The sequence below is a fragment of the Amblyomma americanum genome, chromosome 8 (genome assembly GCF_052857255.1).
Source record: "Amblyomma americanum isolate KBUSLIRL-KWMA chromosome 8, ASM5285725v1, whole genome shotgun sequence".
Taxonomy (NCBI): Eukaryota; Metazoa; Arthropoda; class Arachnida; order Ixodida; family Ixodidae; genus Amblyomma; species Amblyomma americanum.
The window spans coordinates 88,727,357-88,749,611 of NC_135504.1; positions in this window are offsets into that span (position 1 = coordinate 88,727,357).

The window sequence follows — 22,255 nt, forward strand, 5'->3', positions numbered from 1 at the left end:
ATAGGATATATAATGTAAAACAGGGCTAACAGATGTGATATCATTTACGTATATGTTAAATAGGAGAGGGCCAAGTATGCTTCCTTGAGGTATGCCGGTGGTTACAGGACTGTATGATGACATGTTGTTATCTATTGAAACGCTTTGCCTTCGTTGTTATGAGTGCCTTCGAGATATGATGTTATGAGTGCTAGTGGTGTTCCCCTTACTCCATATATTTCTAGTTTCTTTAGTAATGTTATGTGATTAAGACGATCAAAAGCTTTAGAAAAATCAATGTAGATGCCAATTACTGCTTCTTTTTCTTCAAATGCTTTTAGTATAATTTCTTTCTGTGTGAGCAATGCTAGTTCTGTGGATTTGCCTTTGCGAAAGCCGAATTGTGTCGGTGTTAGCAAATTGTGCTTTTCAAAAAAATTGATGATGCGGATATGAATTACTTTTTCAAGTCCTTTTGAAAAGATAGGTAGCAAGGATATTGGGCGATAGTTTGATAAATTGTTGCGATCGCCGGCTTTGAAAATTGTTATTACTTTAGATATTTGCATCTTTGCTGGGAAAACGCCTGTGGAGAGAGCTAAATTGTAGATATGAGTGAGATGTGGTGTAAGCAAGTCAAGTGCACCTTTTATAGGCCTTAGCTGAAGATCGTTTATGTCCCGCGCCGAACTGTTGCGAAGAGAACTAAATGCATCATGGACTTCAGTTTCACTTGTGGGAACAAAAAAGATGCTGTCTAAATTTCTAGCAATATTTCCCGTTGCTTCTACACAGTGAGCACTAGTAACCTGGTTGACTAGATGGTTGTTAAATTCTTCAGCTAGCTCTTGTCCACAAATAACTTTGTCATTTATAATTAATTCATGTGTATTCTGACAATGGGGGTTTCGATTAAGTAGCTCATTTAATTTCTTCCACATAACGTCAGATTTTATGGTATGACCCGTCTCAAAGAATAGGTAAAGATACCGCTGTTTTTCTTTCCGCAGTATGGCGTTTGTTTTGTTTCTATATTTTTTGAAGGCTTTCCAATCTTCTGTATCGCGCGTGCTTAGAAATCTATGGAAGAGTTTATCTTTCTTTTTTATCATTTTTAGGGACTCCTTGGTAATCCAAGGTTTACGTGATTTCTTGAATTTTTTTGCAGTAATGAAGGGGAACGACTGCGAATATGCATCTATTAATTTATTTAAAAAGTTATTATATGCTTCATCAGCTGATGTTGTGCTATAAACATCACTCCAGTTTGTCTGTATAAGTTTACTACGAAAAATGGATATTGTAGACTCACTGATGTTTATAATTTTTCTGCTTGGAAGTGATACAGTATTCGTACGTTTAGGTGTTGTTTTACAGAGTAAAACTATTGCCAAGTGGTCGCTGATATTTGATGAAACTGTACCTGCTGTTGTTTCGTGCTTAGGCAGGTTTGTTATGAATAGATCTATCAGTGTGGATGATTTTGTGGTTATCCTTGTGGGAGTCTGAATCATATTACTGTAGCCTTGCGAGAAGAGTGTTGTCTGTAATAACTGCTCAGAGGTGGACGAGGTAAGCAGGTCTATGTTAAGATCACCTCCCAGGATTGTTGTGTAGTCATTCTTATTTGAAAAATCAAGTAAGGTTTCAAGAAATTGAAAGAAACTGCTCATGCACCCATCAGGCGGCCTGTAAATCACAGCGAAAATGTAGGGCTCACTGACTACGGCAAGACATTCGATGTAGTCATTGATAACAGCGAACTGATCAAGTAAGTCACACTGAAAGCACTTCCTAATATTCAATTGAATTCCGCCACCACGCTTTTTCGATCGGTTCAAAAAGAAGGTTTTATAATTTGCATCAATTATAGCATCACATTCTGCTGTAGACCACGTTTCCGTTAACATGACCACATCAAAAGGGAAGGTAAAGTTTTCAAGAAAAATATTAAGTATGTCTTCTTTATTACGACTTGATCTTATGTTCAGATGGAAGCATTTAAGACCTCTCATGTTTCCAGATGTGATAATATTGTTAACTTCAGCAGGCTGTAATGCCATTCTGAATGACAAGATGGTATACTAGATAAGTTGTTGTGCTCACTGAATCTTTCCAATGTCTTTTTCGCATTGTATGCGAAGAACTTTTGACGTTTCATGTTTGCGAGCAAAGATTTTTCCGCCACGAACCCACACGAACTTCCAGTTTTGTTCTTTTTTCTTTTGTTTGGCCAAGCTGAGAAGCTTCTTCAGGGAGGGGCAAAGGTGTTCATTTATGTATATGGGATCGGAGCTATCAAATCCTAGATCTCTGTTTGTGAGGCGAGTCTTTTTGGCCTTTTCAAGAGCGCTGTCGCGTTTGGCACGGGACTTGAATTGAATAACTATGTTCTTTGTTTTGCCGTCATTACGAGTGGGAACACGGTGACATATCTCAACATCACTGTCTGTGATTGATTCATGAATAGCAATCCCAACTTTGGTAAGGATTTCTGGTATGTTTTCCTCTTCGACTCCCTGAATTTCCAAGTTCACGTTTCTTGAATACTGTTCTAATTGAACTACTCGCTTTTCAAGCTCCTCATTCTGTTGTTCCAGAGCCGCACATTTCGCTTCAGCGTTATCTTTTTCAGTGCTTAGCTTTGCGTTTTTTTCAACCTCACTAGTAAGTTGCTTTTTCAGTGTTTCAATTTCAGCATGTGCAAATTCAAGACTTTCGGTCAAACTCTTTTGCTCGTTGCGCAGTTCGCGAAGTTCACTTCGTGCATCCCTTTCCAGGGACGCCTGAGCAGTTTTTATTTCCTGCTGAAGCTCTGCCTTTAACTGGGTGAACTCTTGTCTTATCTCTTCCTTTAACTTTGCTAGTTCTTTCGCCATCTGTGCAGGACGCCCCACGGCAGACAAGGGTACACACAACTGTGAACAACTTGGCAATGGCGACGACCGAAGCAACAATAATGGGTTCAAAAACTATATCCAAGCACTAACCTGCAGAAAAAGCAAGCTGTGCTTAGGCGATGTTCGTTCCGTGTCGTCGCCAATGCCAAGTGAAGCACCCGGTGGTCGCAGGCGGCTTTTGTAGATTCTGTTGCTGTGACGTCAGAACCGATGCTGGAGATTGCAGTTTTCAGTGATTTGACACGCCCCCGGATCTTTGATCTTCTTTATCCGTCGCTGGTGCTGACACGTGCAGGACGCTCATACAGCGGAAGGCACTGAATCTTGTATCCAGGACTCGATCTGCAGAAAAAGCAAGCTGTGCTTAGGCGATGTTCGTTCCGTGTCGTCGCCAATGCCAAGTGAAGCACCCGGTGGTCGCAGGCGGCTTTTGTAGATTCTGTTGCTGTGACGTCAGAACCGATGCTGGAGATTGCAGTTTTCAGTGATTTGACACGCCCCCGGATCTTTGATCTTCTTTATCCGTCGCTGGTGCTGACACGTGCGGGACGCTCATACAGCGGAAGGCACTGAATCTGGTATCCAGGGCTCGATCTGCAGAAAAAGCAAGCTGTGCTTAGGCGATGTTCGTTCCGTGTCGTCGCCAATGCCAAGTCCTGGCTTAATATGTCAAAAGCCCTGTAAGCTTGCATTAAAAGAATGCTCTAAATACTTGAGTTTGCCATCCCATGTGAATCTAGGTTGTTTAAGTTGTTTTTGAACCTGTGTAAATAAGTGTCTTAATTTGGCAGTGTGCATTAGTGATATTGTTCTTTTTTTGTATTTAGGAATATTGTGTCTTATTGCAATAAGCTTTGTTGTGTAGTATTTGTTTTGTTTCTACATACAGGAAACTGTTTTTTCGTCAATACTGAGCCTGTACTTCGTTTGATTGCCGTGGCCCGCCCACAAGCGCACTTGCGCTTCCGCGGGCACACTTATTTCAACTTGTAATTGTGACAAATAAATATGTATGTATGATAGCTAGCTGTGCAAAGGTCAGGACGCCGGCAGATCGGTCTATTCCTACGCAGGCAGGGAAAACTCGGAGATGGACAAGCCTTTCCAGCTTTATGATCTGCGGGCCGGTCTGGCTAAATGTAGAGGGGCACCGCGCCGGGCCAGGGCAAGATCACCGTCAAACTTTTGGCGAACCTTCCTGATTCAGCGTACCAGTGCCTTCTAGATTACATCAATGCGATCTGGACGGGGGAAACCCCCTCCCCATTGACTGGAAGGCGGCCCTTGTCACCTTCATCCCGAAGGCCGGGAAACCGATCGACACGGACAACCACCGCCCCATCTCTCTCACCTTGTGTGTGGGCAAATTGATGGAGACGATGGTGCGGGATCGGCTGTCTGAATAACTCGAACAACAAAACGCCTTCGCGGACACCATGTTCGGATTTCGCACACACAGATTCGCACAGGATGTCCTGCTCCAACTCGACCGTGAAATCTTGAACCCCATCACACACCGCCAAAACGAAAAAATTGCCCTTGCGCTCAACCTGGAAAGAGCGTTGGACAACGTAACCCACGACGTTATACTCTCACACTTGCGTCAAACTCACTGCGGCACCAATACCTTCAATTCCGTGAAACAATTTCTCGCGGACATGCTGTCCTACATCCGAATACAGGAGCAAGAGCATAGACCTTTCCTGCTCGGCACGAGGGGGACTCCACAACGCGCGGTGCTGTCCCCTCTGCTATTCAACGTAGCCATGATGCGCCTACCTGCCCTGCTGGGTTTCGTCAAGGGGTCCAGCACGCGCTGTACGCCGACGACATCACCCTCTAGGCTACGCAAGGACACCTAGGGGACATGGAGACCAGCCTGCAAACGGCCGCCCGCATAGTGGACCACTATGCCCGAGACTGTGATCTGCAATGATCCCCGCAGAAATAGGAATTGGTGCATCTGCGCCCCTCGCGCGCATGGTCGACACAGATCTATCTCTCCTTGCAAAGCGGACCCATTACCGAATCGAAGGAAATCAGAGTCCTCGGACTCTTTATACACAACCAGCGATGCTGCGACACAACACTGACGAAGCTCCGGCAGGTGGGGGACCAGGTGGGCCGCATGGTCCGCCGGGTTTCCGAGAATTGCGGTTGGTTACGATGCAAAGACGCCTTGCGGCTGGCGAACGCATTCGTGACCAGTCGAATCTTCTATTCGACTCCCTACCTCCATCAGCGGAAACAGGAAGAGGATGTTCTTAAGGTCATGCTCCGCAAAATCATGAAACGGGCGCTGGACCTCCCGGTCTCTACCTCTACCAGCCACCTCATGGCACTGGGGATGGTGAACACGTTCAGGGAGCTTCGGGAGGCCCACCTCAACAACCAATACACTCGTCTCACAAAGACAGGATCGGGTCGCCGCCTCCTAGCACGTCTTCCCATCCAGCACACCCAATTCACAGAGGAGGAATGCCGCCTTCCCATACACTGGAGACGCGCCCTCCACGTGCGGCCTCTCCCCACCAACATGTCCAAAGAGGACCATAAAGGCAGGCGCCTGGCGCGGGCGGAAGCCTTGCACCGCCATTTTGGGAACAAACCAGGAGTCTTGTATGTGGACACCTCCTGCCCGGACCCCAGGGGATGATACACGGCCGCGGTCGTCCACGAGGGCAAAACAGCAGACGGCCTTACTTTCAAGGCCCACTCAGCAATTCACGCAGAAGAGGTTGCCATCGCCCTGGCAGCCTCCTACTCCTCCTCCAGATACATTATCACCGACTCGCGAGGAGCTTGTCGAAACGTCGAACAAGGGTGGGCTACTCCCCTGGCTTATCGCATCTACCAAAATTGTAGCCGTGACTCGGATCCTCGCACCAGGTCTCCAAGGCCTCCGCGGAAGCGAAGCAGCCGACGCCGCCGCCCGCGCGCTCTCTCCCCGGGCACTTCCCACGGGACCCGACGCTGACCAGGACTCCGATTTCAATCCGGTTCACACTTTTAAGAAATATGTGATTATTACAAATCCACGCACCAAACTCTTCCCACCCCGTGCAAAGGGCTGGGAAAGGCCAACGAGCGGGTACTCCTGCACCTGCTCACTAACATGATGCTGTGCCCGGCAACTCTAAAGCATTTCGATCCTCAATTGGACGGCCGGTGCTCACACTGTGGGGAGCTGTCTGACACCTACCACATGGTGTGGGCCTGCGAGCAGAACCCATCCCTACCCCCTATCCCAAACCCCACCCGAGAGGACTGGGAGGCGACCCTGTCCGGCTGCTGCACCCTCGAGGCCCAAAGGGCCTTAACGCAGCGCGCCCGGGCTACGGCAACCGCCAATGGGGTGCCTGGCTAGGCATCCCACCTAGTGGATGTAAGGGCGTGACCCTTAGGGTCACGACCCCGAACACCTCTCTCTATGATTAATAAATGTTTTCATCACCACCGAATTTAATGCGCCCGCCTCTCCGCCAGTGTAGATCACGTGATCACCCATCTCAGTAGAGAGAACGGCTCACACGCATGACTCTTATGGCGCCTCGTCACGTGGCCAACTTCATTTATTTATTGTCTAGAAGCAGCACAGTAACGCACTTGCAGAATGACCTTGATCTCGAGACTATCATCGTCACTCTGTACACTCTCGTGGCTCACGATGCTGTCGAATTCCCTGCCGGAAAATTATAGTTATTAAGTCCGTTGATGAACGTCGCGGTGCGCACGAGGTCGAAAGCAAGCTCACAATCATCGAAAATGAACGCAACAGCGTAAACTCGCTTACAAGCGCTTTAGGGGGACCGCAAAGGTGTCGTGAGCAAAGAAGTTACAGACATGCGCAAACGAGTACCACAGTGCTCACCCTAGCAAGGGCGTCGGCATAGTACGCCGGAGGTGTAGCGACTACAGTTGGCTAATGGATTCTTTGATTTCTGCGTATGCAGCAGTTCACTTTAGGACAGAAGACAGTGAAATAGTGTAAAGGCACCGTGCTTTGAAAAATATGCATACTGGGGCCGTTCGAAGGCCTTAACATATTTACTCTTCCGTTGCTCACTCTGCGTCCTTCTGCTTGGTACTTAGCCTTTCCGCACTCGACAGTCAGACAACTAGCCCAAACAAAGCTAACTTCAGATTATAAACCTATTATTCAAATGGTTCCAGGGAAGCCTCAGTTTGATGCTGTCGCTGGTATGGCAGCTCTGGCCCTCCAGATATTTATGTCTGGTAGACATCCTTTCGATTGCACTTTTATTTAATTGTCTTGTGACCCCCTCGGCCTACTGCGGATGTTCAGGCTGAAGTTGCTTGAATGAAGACTCGCACTAGGGGCGGTACTGCACACTTTTTAAAAAGTCTGTGATGCTGATGGTAGGTCCACGCAAAAGCGTTATTTCTTCCTGCAGAAACAATACGCGCATCACTGCTACTGACAGCTCAGCTATTAAGAGCACAAGTACCGGCTCTGCAGCGCCGTCGTTGCGTCAGAAATGAATCAGTGACGTCAGGCATGAAGCCAGCGCAATTCGATGGGCTGTCTTGTCCTCATGCAATGACAGTGCGCATGATGTAACTGAAAAGCAACATGGCAGAGTACCATGCAGATTGGTCCGTAGAGGGCTGTCACTAGGGAGAGTAGAGAGAGAGCAGTGATGTGAAGCGCACTGGGGCACATAATAAGACTAATAACGAACAAACGGCATAATATTGCCCCATCACAAACAGTTACCGGCGGCACTTATTGCTCAACATCTGGTTACAATGTGGCAATCTTCCTGTCAGTTTTTTTTTTCTTTCTGGGGAATACCATTCGCAGACAACTTTGTCCAGTGAAGGCCTGTGTTTCGGTACCAGTTTCAGCTCATGTGTTCGGGCCGATTTCAATGTAATGTCGGGATCATGGAAGGCTGAATTAGCCATGAACGGGAGTTACACATGCCCTAGCTGACGGTCACTGTGACTGATGCGCAGGGGAATGCGCGAACATGTGGGCTGGAATTTCGCCATTTGTTTCTGTAGAGCTGAATTCATTCAAACTCATGCGAAATTAAATTTGTTTTACAAATTATTTCTTGGTATTCTTGAATTCTTGAAAATAATTTGCGATATTGCCCAATTTATAGAAATGAAATGCCAAGCAGTGAACAAGCGTAGGCTTCAACCCAACCATGCGTTCGAGCTGCCCGCGTACTTTTTCGTTTCTAAGCGGTCGCACAAAACAAAACCGGCCACGAGTTGGAACTTGGACTGAGAAGTGGAAGTCCCCGCGTGCTGTTGCATGTGGACTGCCTCTCGTAAGGATGAATGTTAATAAAGACGGAAATATGTTTAATGTTTAACAAGCGGATATAATTGTTGTGACGGTAGCCGAGTCGACTAAAGCATGTGGTTGCCTAGAGAACCTGATCTGTTCGCTCCGCTTGAGTTCGAATCTCCACTGGTATTTATTTTTTTTCCGCACTTGCTTTGCATAGTCGCATGGTCGTTTCGCCGATAACACGATGTAGGCTACCCTTGCTGCGACTCCCCTTAGCGTGGTGGCTCGACAAAATTTCCCTGTATCGTGCAAACTTAGATGCGCTTTCGAAAGCATGCACGCCAAGCTACCGTTTCATTGAACGTCACCAGTCGAAAAAGACAAATTTTGTCAAGGCACAGCGCTAAGGGTAATCGCGCTTTAGAAATTATAAAAACTGATATGGACATTGTTAACGACCGGCTACAAATCTAATTGCTACTGGCCGCCTAGCCCGACTAGTTAAAAAGTCAGTTATTAAAAAATCAGATAACCGGTTTTGTACTTAACCCATTAGGGAACATCATACTTTTAGAAATACAGCTAAATTTTGAGAGAGGCCGCCGCGGTGGCTTAGTGATTATGGCGCTCGGCTGCTGGCCCGAAAGACGCGGGTTCGATCCCGGCCGCGGCGGTCGAATTTCGTTGGAGGCGAAATTCTAGAGGCCCGTGTACTGTGCGATGTCGATGCACGTTAAAGAACCCCAGGTGGTCGAAATTTCCGGAGCGCTTCACTCCCTCATAGCCTGAGTCGCTTTGGGACGTTAAACCCTCACAAACCGTAAACCAAATTTTGAGAGATTTCAAAACCAAAAATTTAATGTTGCTTTTCAGTTGTGTCATGCATTTGCCACCAGAAGGTAGGCCAACGCCCCAAAACAATGAAGGCGCGTTTACTGGCCTCGGTATGCCATCTCTCGCTGGAGCAGGTTCAGGATAGTTGTTTCGCGCCAACTACAGCGGTAGTCGTTTGCTTACACTTCTCTTGCGGCCCCGCTTGTGTTCATATTATGCTAGTTTTAACTATGCAGCAGCACAAAATACAACAGTAAATAGTGAATGCTTTGAATTTCCCGCATCTTTCACTTCTTTTGCACTGTGATGAAGTATATGCTGCTGTACTTTCTACAATACGCTGGGTATTCTTATGCACAATGTCGCCTATGTATTCCAGGTCATAGATCTTATTCCGTGGAATTTTTTTTAACAAACCATTTTGTCTGCCCCTAGCTCTTGGAGCTTGATTTACTTGTCGCTAGGTATCCTGGTTATGACGTTCACGTGGTTTTAACTAATTTTAATAAAGTTATTATTTTTAGAACTGTATGCGATGTAGTGCAAACGGTTACGGTTATGCATTTGACAAATACTGTAAAGTATTCGAATCCGGTAAAGAAAGCCCTTGAAGCGCGCGATCTCCTATCGTTGACTGATGTGGTTTCAGTGCTTAGTGACCATTCTGTTTTTTGGGGAAATTGTTCTGCTAGTCAAGAGGAAATCCGTCATGGCTGCCGAGCGGTGCGGACATGTCGCATCGGCTCCGTAGTATTTGACCATTCCTAACCGTACCTATCCACAGCGCCACCAAATTTTATTGGGAGCTCAGAGAACTCGCAAGCTGGACCGCTTGGGCACCAGCTTCCGAACGGTATGACCAAATTTTGTCTCCTTATCGGACTTGGAAACTGTGATTCGGGCGGCGTCCCGCCAAGCCTACCGGTAGGCCTAGCTTCGACTACGGGAGCACATGGGTCGCTCGGCCGAACACGGCAACGGTCGTGCGCCCTGGAATCGACTCCGCTCGCCGCAATACACATTCGATCAGACCATGGACGGATTGCCCCAAAACTTTCCAGACGCCCAGGACATGTATGAGGACGACCTCAACATCACTGACTCCGAGAGCTCAGTGAGCAGTGATAACGCGGCGTCCGCCAAGCATGAGCCGCCAAACCATTACAACAATGATGCCCGCTGGGAATTGGCCTTGTCCAAACGCCAGAAGAAACTCCAAAGGAAAAGCAGACGGATCGCTTCGGGAAACAACCCTACCACAAAAAACAATCCCGGCAGAGGAAACAACTCGTTAACCCGACTGACGGAGGGCCAGCCACCGCCGTAAAAAAACGTCTACGCACAAGGAATGCGACACCAGCCTAGGCGCAGGCTGCCTCCGCTCTCTAAAAGCGACTTCAAAATTATCCTACGACCGACGAAGGGACTAGCTGTGAGGCTGCTTCACACCCACCAGGCAGAAAGCGCTGTAGTCGCAGCGTGCGGCCACCAATGCTGTGATGAAGATTTGATCATCAGGCTCCGGTCGGGATCTAATATAATCGTAAGAAGCCCACATGAAGCAGCCGCACAACTCGTGAGGTGCATTACCAGCCTCAAATTTGAGGGACACACATTTGACATGAACACCTACGTGGCCGCGCCAGATGTCCAACGTGGCGTGATACATGGAATAGATCGCGCGACGACACCGAAAGATCTCAAGGCCCATTTACGAGTGCACACCCAAGGAGTCGCCATACTCAGCGCCCGAATTCTGGGAGAAAACACCTTTGAAGGGCCCATCATCCCCAAATACGTCCTCTACTATGGGGGCGAGACGGCATGCTACCCGTACCTTCCCACGAGACAAGTGTGTTATGTGTGTTTCCAGCAAGGCCACCGCTCCTACGTGTGCCCCACTACGGATGTGCGCGTGTGTAGCCAGTGCGGAACAAAAACCCGCCGAATGTGCCTTCCTGCACTACCAAGGGCGTGGTCTGTGGTGAAGCCCACGCTACCGGGTCGAAGTACTGCCGCGAACGACTGAAGAAACTCAGAAGCCAGCGAACCAAGACCGCCCTCAGCAACGATAAAGGTGGAAACAGCAGCAACAGCGGCGGACGCGACAGCAGACGCCGCACCCGCTGTGACCGCAGCAGACGGCCGCGGTGGTTCAGCTCGGAGGGGGAGACATCACGGAGCCGCTCGGGATCCCGCTCATCACGGAACCGCTCGCGGTCCGAGTCGTTTCTTCCCCTGCCGCCCCCTGCGGGGACGAATGGCTGGAACCAGCAACGGAAGAACGAAGATACCGGATCCGCCCAGAAAAGCAGCAACAAGGTGAGCTGGAGAGCAGATGCTCCCGGGGTTGCTCCGCACTCGGGTGGGACAGGTAACAAAACAAAACCAATACAAGCAACAGACGCATCAGTGAACTTGAGCATGAAGACGCAGAGAAAGCAGGACTTAAGCGCGAACTAGAACTTGCCCGCATTAAACAGAACAAGTTGGAACGCCAAACAGGAGAACTCACAGATAGTTCACGACCTAAAATCAAATGGCTCCCCTCTGTCCAACGCTACACAAACGCACTCCTCAAAGCAAATGAGCGATGAGGAACGTTCCAACTTCAAAGTGAAAATGCAACAGATGATGCAACATATGATGCATCAGGTACAAGGGCAACTAGCAGTGAACATCAAGGAAGAGGCCTACCACCACCCTGCGTTAGCAGCCCTCGCCAATCCATCTACGTCCCAGGGAACGAACAATTCCACCAGATCAAGAACTTAAATTATGGCTAACACGAACCAAAGCAAACAAGACATCTTAGACATATGTCAATGGAACTGCAGGGGCTATCGCAAGAAACAAGGCCTCATCAAACAATTCATTCACTCGCAACTGACGATGCCTGATGTTATCGCACTTCAAGAAACGGGCGCGACATCCGGTTGTTAGCGAGGAAGACCGTGGCAGAAAAACGTTAGCCAGTTTTTGCAAAATAAACTAAAAGCGCTCGCCTTGAATGATCCTTTCCACGCCAAAAAATCTGCTGTCACAGATTTTCTCGCCAGCACATATGATACTGACTTTGGGTTCTCTGTAGATGTGCAAGACCTGTTTTATTCGGTCCCTCAAGGTCAGCTTGTGTTGGCTGTGAAAAAATGCATTGAAGCAAACGGCGACGTGTCTTTCCAGAACTCATCAGGCGTTTCTGTAGATAATTTTGTCTTTATTGCAGTTTTACTTGAGATCTACTTTTATCGTCTTTGACAACCTGCCTTTTTTGCAGCGCAATGGAATTCCTATTGGGTCATGCGTGGCTCCAATTTTGTACATTTTTTTAGCAAAAGTAGATAAGCAGTTAGATAGGTATCTTAATGGGAGGGGTGTGGTTCTAAAGGTTTTTAGATATGTTAACGATTTTTTGGCGCTTTTAAAAAGACAGACGACCTTCGCCTACCCCTCTACAGTAAGCGAAGTTTTAGACGCTTTTAACAAACATGGACTCAGGCTGAAATTTAACCATGAACTTCCTGACGCAGCTGTTTTACAGTCTTTAAATTTGAAACTAACGTTCTCTGAAAGACACGTCTGCTGGGGTTATTACCCTCGTGCAAAAAAGGATTTGCTGCTTTATGATCCGGCGCACTCGAAGATTGTAAAAAGAGCCATTGCGTCGTATTGTATGGAATCCTGTCTCAAAAAACGTGTCCGCATCAAATGCAAACGAGCTGTCAGAATCAGGTTTGCCGACTTTTGGCGGCGGGTTTCCCCCTCCGATCTTGATTACTGCTGCGGAAACCCTGCTTCAAAAATTGAAGGCTGGAACAAGAAGATGGATAATTACAGTCGGAAGGCCGATAAGCCTGTGGTTGTGCCATACGTGCACAAGACTTCGCACAACAAGAAAGTGGTCAAGAGGCATGGTGTGTCCGTTGTATTTTCGGCACCCAACAAGCTGGGAAAGTTATGCCCACACATTTGCGACTCCAAAAATAGAGGATGGCAGATACGACATGACACTCCGTTTGACAAGTGCTCAATGCTCAACAGGCGTGATTTATGCCATTCCCATGACGTCTGGAAAGGTTTATGTAGGCGAAACCGGCCGTTGCATTAACGAACGATTGGAGGAACATGTCCGAAATTTAAAGTGCGGTCGCCCCATTCCTACATAAACAACACCTGTGTTATTAAGGGTGTACCAAAGTAGTATTCAGAACGCGACCTACTTGATTATCTGAAACCACAAGGTGTTCTGCACGTGAAACGACTTGTGCGTCGCGTGGAGTCTCCAGGTAAAGAATGGACTGGGAAACCTACCAACTCTATCGTGTTGACATTCGCTCCCAACTCAGAGCGCCCCGAAAAAAATTGATCTGGGATTCAGAAAACACGCAGTTGCAGATTTTACTGAAGCTCCTCTACGGTGTTTTAGATGCAAATGGTTTGGGCACGTGGCCAAAGTTTGCACAAAGGATCGACGCTGTAAGCGGTGCAGAGGAGACCACGACTTTAAAACCTGCAAGGCCGATTTTGCTTGCGCCAATTGCAGTGGTGATCATCCTGCGAGTTTCAGAGGCTGCCCCTTCCGTGTGAGCGCTCTGCACCGTCGAATATCCTCTACTGCTGGTCCCAGAACCCAACCGACTGAGACGCCTGTCCAAGGTTTAGACGAGTTCCCAGTGTTGGAGTCTGATGTTGTGTTACCCAACAATTTCGCTAAGAGACCTGCGTCCAGCAAGTCGCCAAGGTCCTTTGCGTGCGAGTCGGTTGTTCGACCTCCAGCAAAAAGTGTCCATGTTCCTGAGCGACCGGATCGCAGCCAGACTCGATGGCAAGGGGGACTCTCATATGCACAAGTGACAAAAAACAGCTACTGCGGCCAAGAGTGCATCCCCTTCGGTATATTTTGTCGATGTTGTAAGTTAGTGCGTTGCGCAAAATAAGGAGCTCAAAAATCAAGGTATGTCTGACCTTCTTCATGTTTTGTTTGAGAACCTGCGTTCACATGTCGCAGCGATGGTGCCTGGTAACCTGAAGAACTTCTTACAGCTGGTGCTTTCTTTTGAGTCCATAGTTACCACCTTAGCAGCGAACTTCCTTGCGATCTAATATGGATGGAATTAAACCTCGTGGTTCTGATATGCACCCAAAAGTGCGTTTATATTGCAATGGAACTGCCCTGGGATATTAAGTCCGTTAGCTGAACTAAAACTATTCTTGAAAGAGACGTGTGCTCCAGTATTGGCCCTGTCAGAAGCTGGCCTGCCAAGCGGGAAATGTTTGACTGGGTATGTCGCCCATAGAAACTGCAGCATAAAGTCATTTCCTGCGGGAAGCGCCCCGCTTTACATAAGGGAAATTCCACATGTTGCTCTAAGCGTTGCAGATTTTTGCACGGATGACATTGAGGTAGTGGCTGTGAGAATACAGCTCGGCTCTCGAACCCATTCTATTGCATCCGTGTATGTGTCCCCGCGGAAGAAGGTAGCATTGGATTTGTTTCTACAGCAGCTCTGCGACCGCTTCCCAGCTCCTGGAATCATCTGCGGTGACTTAAACGCCCATCATGCCGTCTGGGGTAACAGGAACACGGATTCCCGTGGACACAGGCATTATTGACAGTTTGGACCTGTGTGTTGCCAATGACGGGAACCCCACTTTCTTCCAGCCTCAGCGACAGCTATAGACCTGCCACTGCATTCACCTGACGTCCGCGTGAGGTTTTCATCAGCGCCTGACCGCATGGGAAGTGATCACTATCCGACTTTTGTGTTTGCTGCCGACTTTCGTATGCATGGTCCTATAATTAGCAACGTGGTCAACTGGGACAAGTACAGAAAGCACCTAGAACGTGTTTCGGTGATGTTGACAAAATGACTTCTAGTAAGCGTGCACCAACTACGGCGTTCAAGTTACCTGATCATTTTCCGGCCCCGGATTTAAAACTCGGGAACCTTTTCGCAGCGAGAAGGGCGGAGCGCAAACTCGTGCGGAAGAAGGACGACGGGGAACTGAAGGCGACCTTCATCGGGCTGATTTCTGCCATTAGACGGCACACGAACAAGCTTTACACGTCGCAATGGGCCTCATTCTGCGCTAGCTTGACTGTGTTCTCACCGATGACGAGAATATGGCGAGCTATTCGCAGCATTGCTGGAGAACATCGCCCTTGGAAGCCTTTTGAAGCTCTTGCAATACGCAAGGAAAAACATATTACGTGCTTGGCAGAGGAATTTGCAGATGCACTCGTACGTGCTAATTCTAGAATAGATATTGTAGGCTTAACGCCTCAGGAGCGAAGGAAACGAGACCACTGCTACGAGCCGACACCAGAACAGAACTGCCAGCCGTGGCTACACGAGCCACGACCAGGTGCCGTCTTTCTCTTCGCAGGGTGGCGCGCGCTAGCCGGGTTGTCGGCGCCGCCCAAGAGAGGGTGCTACAGGGCCCCCCGCCTAGACTGGAAGTCGAAACGGACGGAGGGCCGGCGATGGCACTCGAGCACTAGGTCAGGCGGCGCTGGGAGTCGTTCCAGGGCGGTCTCCATGTAAGCCGGTTTAAGGCGGTCTAGACTGACGGTCTCTTCGCGGCCGTTTTGGAGGATGGTGGCGGTTTTCGGGGTGCGGCGGAGAACGCGGAAAGGTCCTTCATAAGCCGGTGTGAGTGGAGCTCGCACAGCGTCGCGGCGCACAAAAACGTGGGTCGAAGTGGCCAGGTCGGAATGTACGAAAATGGTATGGTAGCGGGACGGACGTTGGGGAGTAGGCCGGAGGTCTTTAACGCAGTCCAGCAGGCATTGGAGGAGTTCTTGGGGCTGGGCTAGAAGCTGCTGGGATGTAAAGAAGTCGCCTGGAAGACGCAAAGCACTTCCATACACGAGCTCTGCAGCTGAGCACTGTAAGTCTTCTCGGATGGCGGCCATTAGACCAAGCAGCACAAGGGGCAAGGAGTCGACCCAGGAGGCGCAATTGAGGCGGGCAGCGAGGGCGGCCTTCAATTGGCGGTGAAGGCGTTCCACCATGCCGTTAGCACACGGGTGATATGCAGTGGTACGGCAATGCCTGGCGCCGAGAATATTAATAAGGGGCAGTGTCAGGACAACCAAATCGAGATACCCACGCAGAAATGAAGGCGCGCGAAACAGTCTCTGCGGTGATGTCAGGAATGGGGACTGCCTCCGGCCAGCGAGTAACGCGGTCGATTATGGTCAAGATATAGCGGTAGCCTCGAGAGATGGGTAGAGGGAAAATTCTTCATGGTCTGGACGTGCGACGCGAGAGGGCGGATATCCACTGAGGATATGTGATGGCCCAAAAACTCGAGCTCAGAAGCACCGAAAACACACTTGGAGGCATTCACAACCAGGCCGCAGTGCTGTAGACGCTTGAACAAAGCACGTAGGTCTTGCTTATGATCATGAGGTGTAGGGCTGGCGATGAGGACATCGTAAAGGTGCGCGAATACAATCGGTAGGCCCCGCGTGACCTCAGCCATGAACCGCTGGAAGGTTTGAGCCGAATTGCGTAGTACAAAAGGCATCCGGACGTACTCAAACAAACCAAAGGGCGTCGTGATGGCGGTCTTAGGTATGTCGGCGGGTTCAATGGGAATTTGGTGATACGCCTTAACCAGGTCTACTTTGCCAAAAATGGCAAAGTCCTGGATGTGGGGCAGCGGATAGCTGTCGTGGGCAGTGTTGGCATTCAACGCCCGATAGTCGCCGCAGGGACGCCAGTCACCGGGATCACGCTTGGGCACTAGATGCAGCGGAGACGCCCATGCGCTGGACGACGGGCGTATAATGCCGAGCTCCAGCATGTGGTCAAACTCACGTATGACGATAGCTAGACGGTCTCCAAACAAGCGGCGCGGTCGAGCAGCTGCGGGTGGAGCCCGGGTGACGTAGTGGTGTGTCACAGTATGTTTAGGCGCCTGAGTGAGGTTGCATGGCTTAGTGAGCTCCGGGAAATCCGCCAACACTTTTTCGAACTGAGAGGAAGGTATTAGCGTGCGAATGCCCATGGGAGCAAGGTCGGACGAGACTCCCGAGATGGAGAGATGAGTCAGACCGTCGGTAAGACGACGATGCCGCACGCTGACGTCTAAGTCGAAGTAGGAGAGGAAGTCTGAGCCGATGATCGGGCGAACCACGTCTGCGATGACGAAGACCCATCGAAAAGTGCGGCGTAGGCCGATGTCGAGGGTGAGAGATCGTAGCCCATTCGTGGGTATAGACGCGGCGTTGGCAGCACGGAGCGACAGTCCTGATGGCTTGGAACGATCTGCCTTAGTCGGTGGAACCACGCTGATTTCCGCGCCCGTGTCGATAAGAAACCGGGTGCCGGAGAACTTGTCAGTGACCATGAACAGGCGGTTCGAATGACTGGGGGAACCACACGCCGCCGTTAGTGATCCCGGCGGGCGTTTCCAGGCCACGAACAGGGCGGTGTACACTTCGTGGCCCGGTGGCGAAAACGCATGTGGTACCAGCGGAGAGATGCAGGGCTGGGACTCCGAGCTTGACGTGAGCGCGAAAGAGCGCGATGATCAAGACGAGACGGACGGGTCTCCAGAGGTCGGCTCCGGAGTGCGGCGACAGACGGCAAGCTCCTCGAGACTGGCCTCAAGGCGCGAAATCGCTGGGTCTCTTGGCGGCAAAACAGCAGTGACGGACGGGGAGGTGGCCACATGAACGTTATCTGCGAGCTCAGCCAGGCGGTCGAGGGTGACGTCACCGGCCGCCGCAAGGACGAGGCGGATGCGCTGGGGAAGGCGTTGGAGAAAAAGCTCTCGAAGCAACGCTTAGTGGTTGGGGATGTCGCGCTCCCCGAGAAGCTGTTGCATGCGGCGCAGAAGCTGGGAGGGGCGCCGGTCGCCAAGGTCTTCCCCGGTAAGGAGCTGCTGGAGGCGGGTGCGGTCCGACGGCATAAATCTCTCCAGCACCTTGGTTTTCAGGTGCTGATATGGTGTAGCACCCATGGGGGCGGAGAGAACGTCGGAGAGCTCACCGGCAACGTCATGAGGCAGGCTTGAGGCAACATGGTAGTAGCGCGTCGTCTCCGACGTGATGCGGGCTAGGCAAAATTGCGCCTCAACCTGGTAGAACCAAACTTGCGGGTTCTGGGGCCAGAAAGGTGGAAGGCGAACCTGCAGCGACGAGACGTCCTGCGGACGCGAATCCTGCTGCGTGGAAGTTGCGGGATCGGTCATTGCTCGTCCTAGGTCACCAATGTAGGCTTAACGCCTCAGGAGCGTAGGAAACGAGACCACTGCTACGAGCCGACACCAGAACAGAACTGCCAGCCGTGGCTGCACGAGCCACGACCAGGTGCCGTCTTTATTCTCTTCGCAGGGTGGCGCGCGCTAGCCGGGTTGTCGGCGCCGCCCAAGAGAGGGTGCTACAATATATATACACCACCTGCTTCCTCCAGGTATATCATAGACGTCCCGTTCACGCTTCGTGAGCTTCAGACTACGTTCAGTGGCCTGCGGCGCCGGTATGCACCAGGTCCCGACGCCATCACCAATCAAATGCTGAAAAATCTGCCCTTAGAACTCAGGAAGGAGCTCAACTTCATAAATCGAGTTTGGGAGACTGGCGATATCATGGAAGGTGGCACATGTAGCTCCAGTACTAAAGCCTGGCAACGACATGACAGACCTTGCCTCGTATCGCCCTGTGTCATTGTCCTCCTGTGTAGTTAAGTTGATGGAAAAACTGGTAAATGAACGCTTATCGCGGTGGCTTGAGGACAGCAAGGCACTGTCAACATGTATGACAGGATTCCGCCGAGGACTTAGTGCCCAAGATAGCGTCTTAGACTTGGTGAGTCACAATGAACACCAGAGAGCTTTTGGCCTTTCCACCTTAGGCATTTTTCTTGACGTTGCGAAAGCTTACGACAACGTGCTTCAAGAACTCAATTCTAAACAGTTTGCAAGACATGGGCATACAGGGCCGTATGTTTCGTTTACAAGTTTATAAGTGATCGCGCGGTTCGCGTACGGTTAGGGAGTAGATTAAGCACCGAAAGGGTTCTATCACGAGGTGTGCCTCAAGGAAGTGTTCTTTCGCCCACGCTCCTTAACGTCGTAATGGCTGGTCTTCCCGATTCGTTGAAAAAAAAGTTGCAGGCAAGTGCATATGTCAATATATGCTGACTACATCTGTATTTGGGTTACTGGCTACCAACACAAGCGATTAGCCATGATAGCTCGACAGGCTCTACTTTCGGCGCAACCTAACCTTCACAGTATCGGATTGTCTGTCAGTGGAAAAATCTGGCTTTGTTCTGTTTCCAGGTGTAGGAAGATGTCAAGCGCGGCTGAAGATAGACCTCGGTCACTCATGCATCCGTTAATTCAACCACACGCGTTTCCTGGGCGTCATTATTAACTCCCGTCTACAATGGCGAAAAGCTGTAGACGCAATTGCTTCATCTATATCTTCGCGTCTCAATGTGATCCGTAGAATTGCACGTATGCAATGGGGAAACCATCCTTTTTCAATGGCCAAACTTCATGAAGCGCTGGTGGCCAGTCGCATAATGTATCAATTACCTTTAATTTCCCCCTCGGCATCACAACTTTAACGTCTCGAAGTTGTCTACAGAAAGGGCCTAAGAGCCATTGGAGTTCCCCAGGCATCTGCGAATATGGCAGTACTTCATGAGTCTCTATGAAACCTCTTAGCCATGTCGCTTTTCAGAGACTACTAATGCACCTTGGCCACCTAGGAGAGACGGTGGGTGGGCGATCCCTTGTCCAGCGGCTCTGCAAGAGATATGAGTCAAAAGCTTACTTGGTGCTCAATAATCTTAGTTCTTTAGACCTTAATGTCCAAAGGCAAAGGAAACGATTGAAACCTCCTGGTCTTTTCCGACCCTCAACTGTAAGGTCACAATTCCCCATGTGAGCGCAAAGCGCAGCTCTCCTTTGGCAGCAATGCGTTCGCTTGTACTTGAACATTTGGAAACAGAGTATGCCCGCCATCTTCAAATTTTCATGGATGGTTCTGTGGACAGGGTCAAACAAGCTAGCGCAGCGGATTTTTACATTCCTTCTTTGGACTGTAAGTGTTCCGTACGCTTTACTGCTGTCGCATTCTCCACAACAACTGAGTGTTGCTATTGAGGCGGCTTTACAGAAGTTAGGGTCTTGTCCGGCTCAACCTGTTGTCATCCTAGCCGATTCAAAATCTGCTCTTCAGAGGTTAGAGCATAGATTCCCACTGATGCCTTGTCTATAAGCTATCTGCGCTTGGTGCAGAATCTGCACAGCAGAGGCTTTACTCTATATTTCCAACGGGTGCCCTCTCACACAGGAGTCAACGATAATGAGGTGGCAGACAATCTCGCCCATAAAGCTCTCTCAAGGATTCCATAAAAAAGTATCTCAAGATGGGAAGTCTCTACAAGAAATGGTGCTCGATCATTTCTGTACCCAGTGGAGTGTGCCCCACAAGCCATGTGTGACCAAGGGACTGAGAAGATCCCAGGTGACTCTACTACATCGAATTCGCACGGCTTCTGCTCGCACTCCTGCCTGGATGCATAAGACGGGCATACCATCGCCTTCGCTCTGTTCTTTATGTGGTGTGTGCGGTGATATCGAACATTATATTATGTACTGCCCAGAGTACAACGCGGGAAGGCATGTGATGTGCACTTCCTTCAAGAAGACAGGACGGCGTCACAGTACAGTTCAGAACATTGTCTACCCGAGTGGAAACCAGACATGCAGAAGGGAGGTTGCATGCATTCTTTTAACATTTCTGCAGGACACGGATCTTGTTTCTAAATGGTGACAGTAGGAAAGGGCTATGGCCTACTGTGATTGAATATGTGCGTAGCTGGTGTCTTCCGGAGTGTACTACGTTATACTGTGAGTGAATGTGCGTATAGATCGTGGCACTACAATGACCTATGTTCTGCTGTGACTGAATAGGTGCATAGATGGTGACTTCTGGAGTGGACTGTTTGGATTGATTGTGTGCATAGATGGTGACTGTGGGAGAGAATGTGTGCTATTATAAGAGACTGCGCATAGCGGGGTAGATGCGACAGGCTTTAGGACATTATTAATATAGAAGGGCCGCTACGATGGAGCAATTCCCGGCAGATAAAGCAAGGCTAACCCCACCTGTAGCATTCAATGCCTCAACTCAGAGAACCATCTTTTTCTACGAATGCAGACGCTTATACTTCTACAGTAGCACTTTTCAATATGTACATACATGGGGCCGCAAGAAATGTATAAGCAAACGAATACGGCTGTAGTTGGTGGGAAAAAAGTATCCTGAACTTGCTCCACCAAGAGATGACATACTGAGGCCAGGAAACGCGCCTTCATAGTTTGGGTCTTCATAGTTTGGGTGTTCTGGTGACAAAAGCATGACCAAATTCAAAAGCAACATTCAATAAATGGTTTTGAAATCTTTCAAAATTAAACTGTACTTTTAAAAGCATGGCTGTCCCTAATGGGTTAAGTAGAAAGAAAGCTGGTTAACTGATTTTTAATAATTGCCTTTTAAACTAGTATAGCAAGGCGGCCAGTTGCAATTAGATTTGCAGCCGGTCGTTAGCAATGTCCATATCAGTTATCAGAATTTCGAAAGCGAGATTACCCTTGGCACTGTGGCTGGACAAAATTTCTTTTTCGACTAGTGACGTTCACTTAAGGCGTTGCTTTGCCTGCATGCTTTCGAAAGCACATGTATTTTCGCACGATACAGCCAAATTTTGTAGAGCCACAGCGCCCAAAAGAAACGCGGCAAGGGTAACCTACATCGTGCTATCGGTGTAAAGGCAGAGCATTAGAACGACCACGCGACCATGCAAGGCAAGTGCGGAAAAAAATTGCTTACGGCCTCCAGTGAGGATTCGAACTCAAGCGGAGCGGACAGATCAGGTTCTCTATCTAGCCACATGCTATAGACGACCCGGATACCGGCACAGCATTTATATCCGCTTGTTAAGCATACTGCCGTTTTTGTTAACTTTCATCCGTGCGAGAGACAGCCCGCACATGCAAGAGCACGCTTGCACTTCCACTTTCCAGTCCAAGTTCCAACTCGTGGACGGTTTTGCTTTGTGCGACCACTGAAACGAAAAAGTATGCGCGCCAAGAATTCAAGAAATGCAAAGAAATAATTTGTGAAACAAACTTAGTTTCGCATGAGTGTAAATGAATTCAGCTAAACACAAAAAAATGCGAAAAAAATGCGAAATTGCAGCCCACATGATCGCCCGCCTCGGTGGCTCAGTGGTTAGGGCGCTCGACT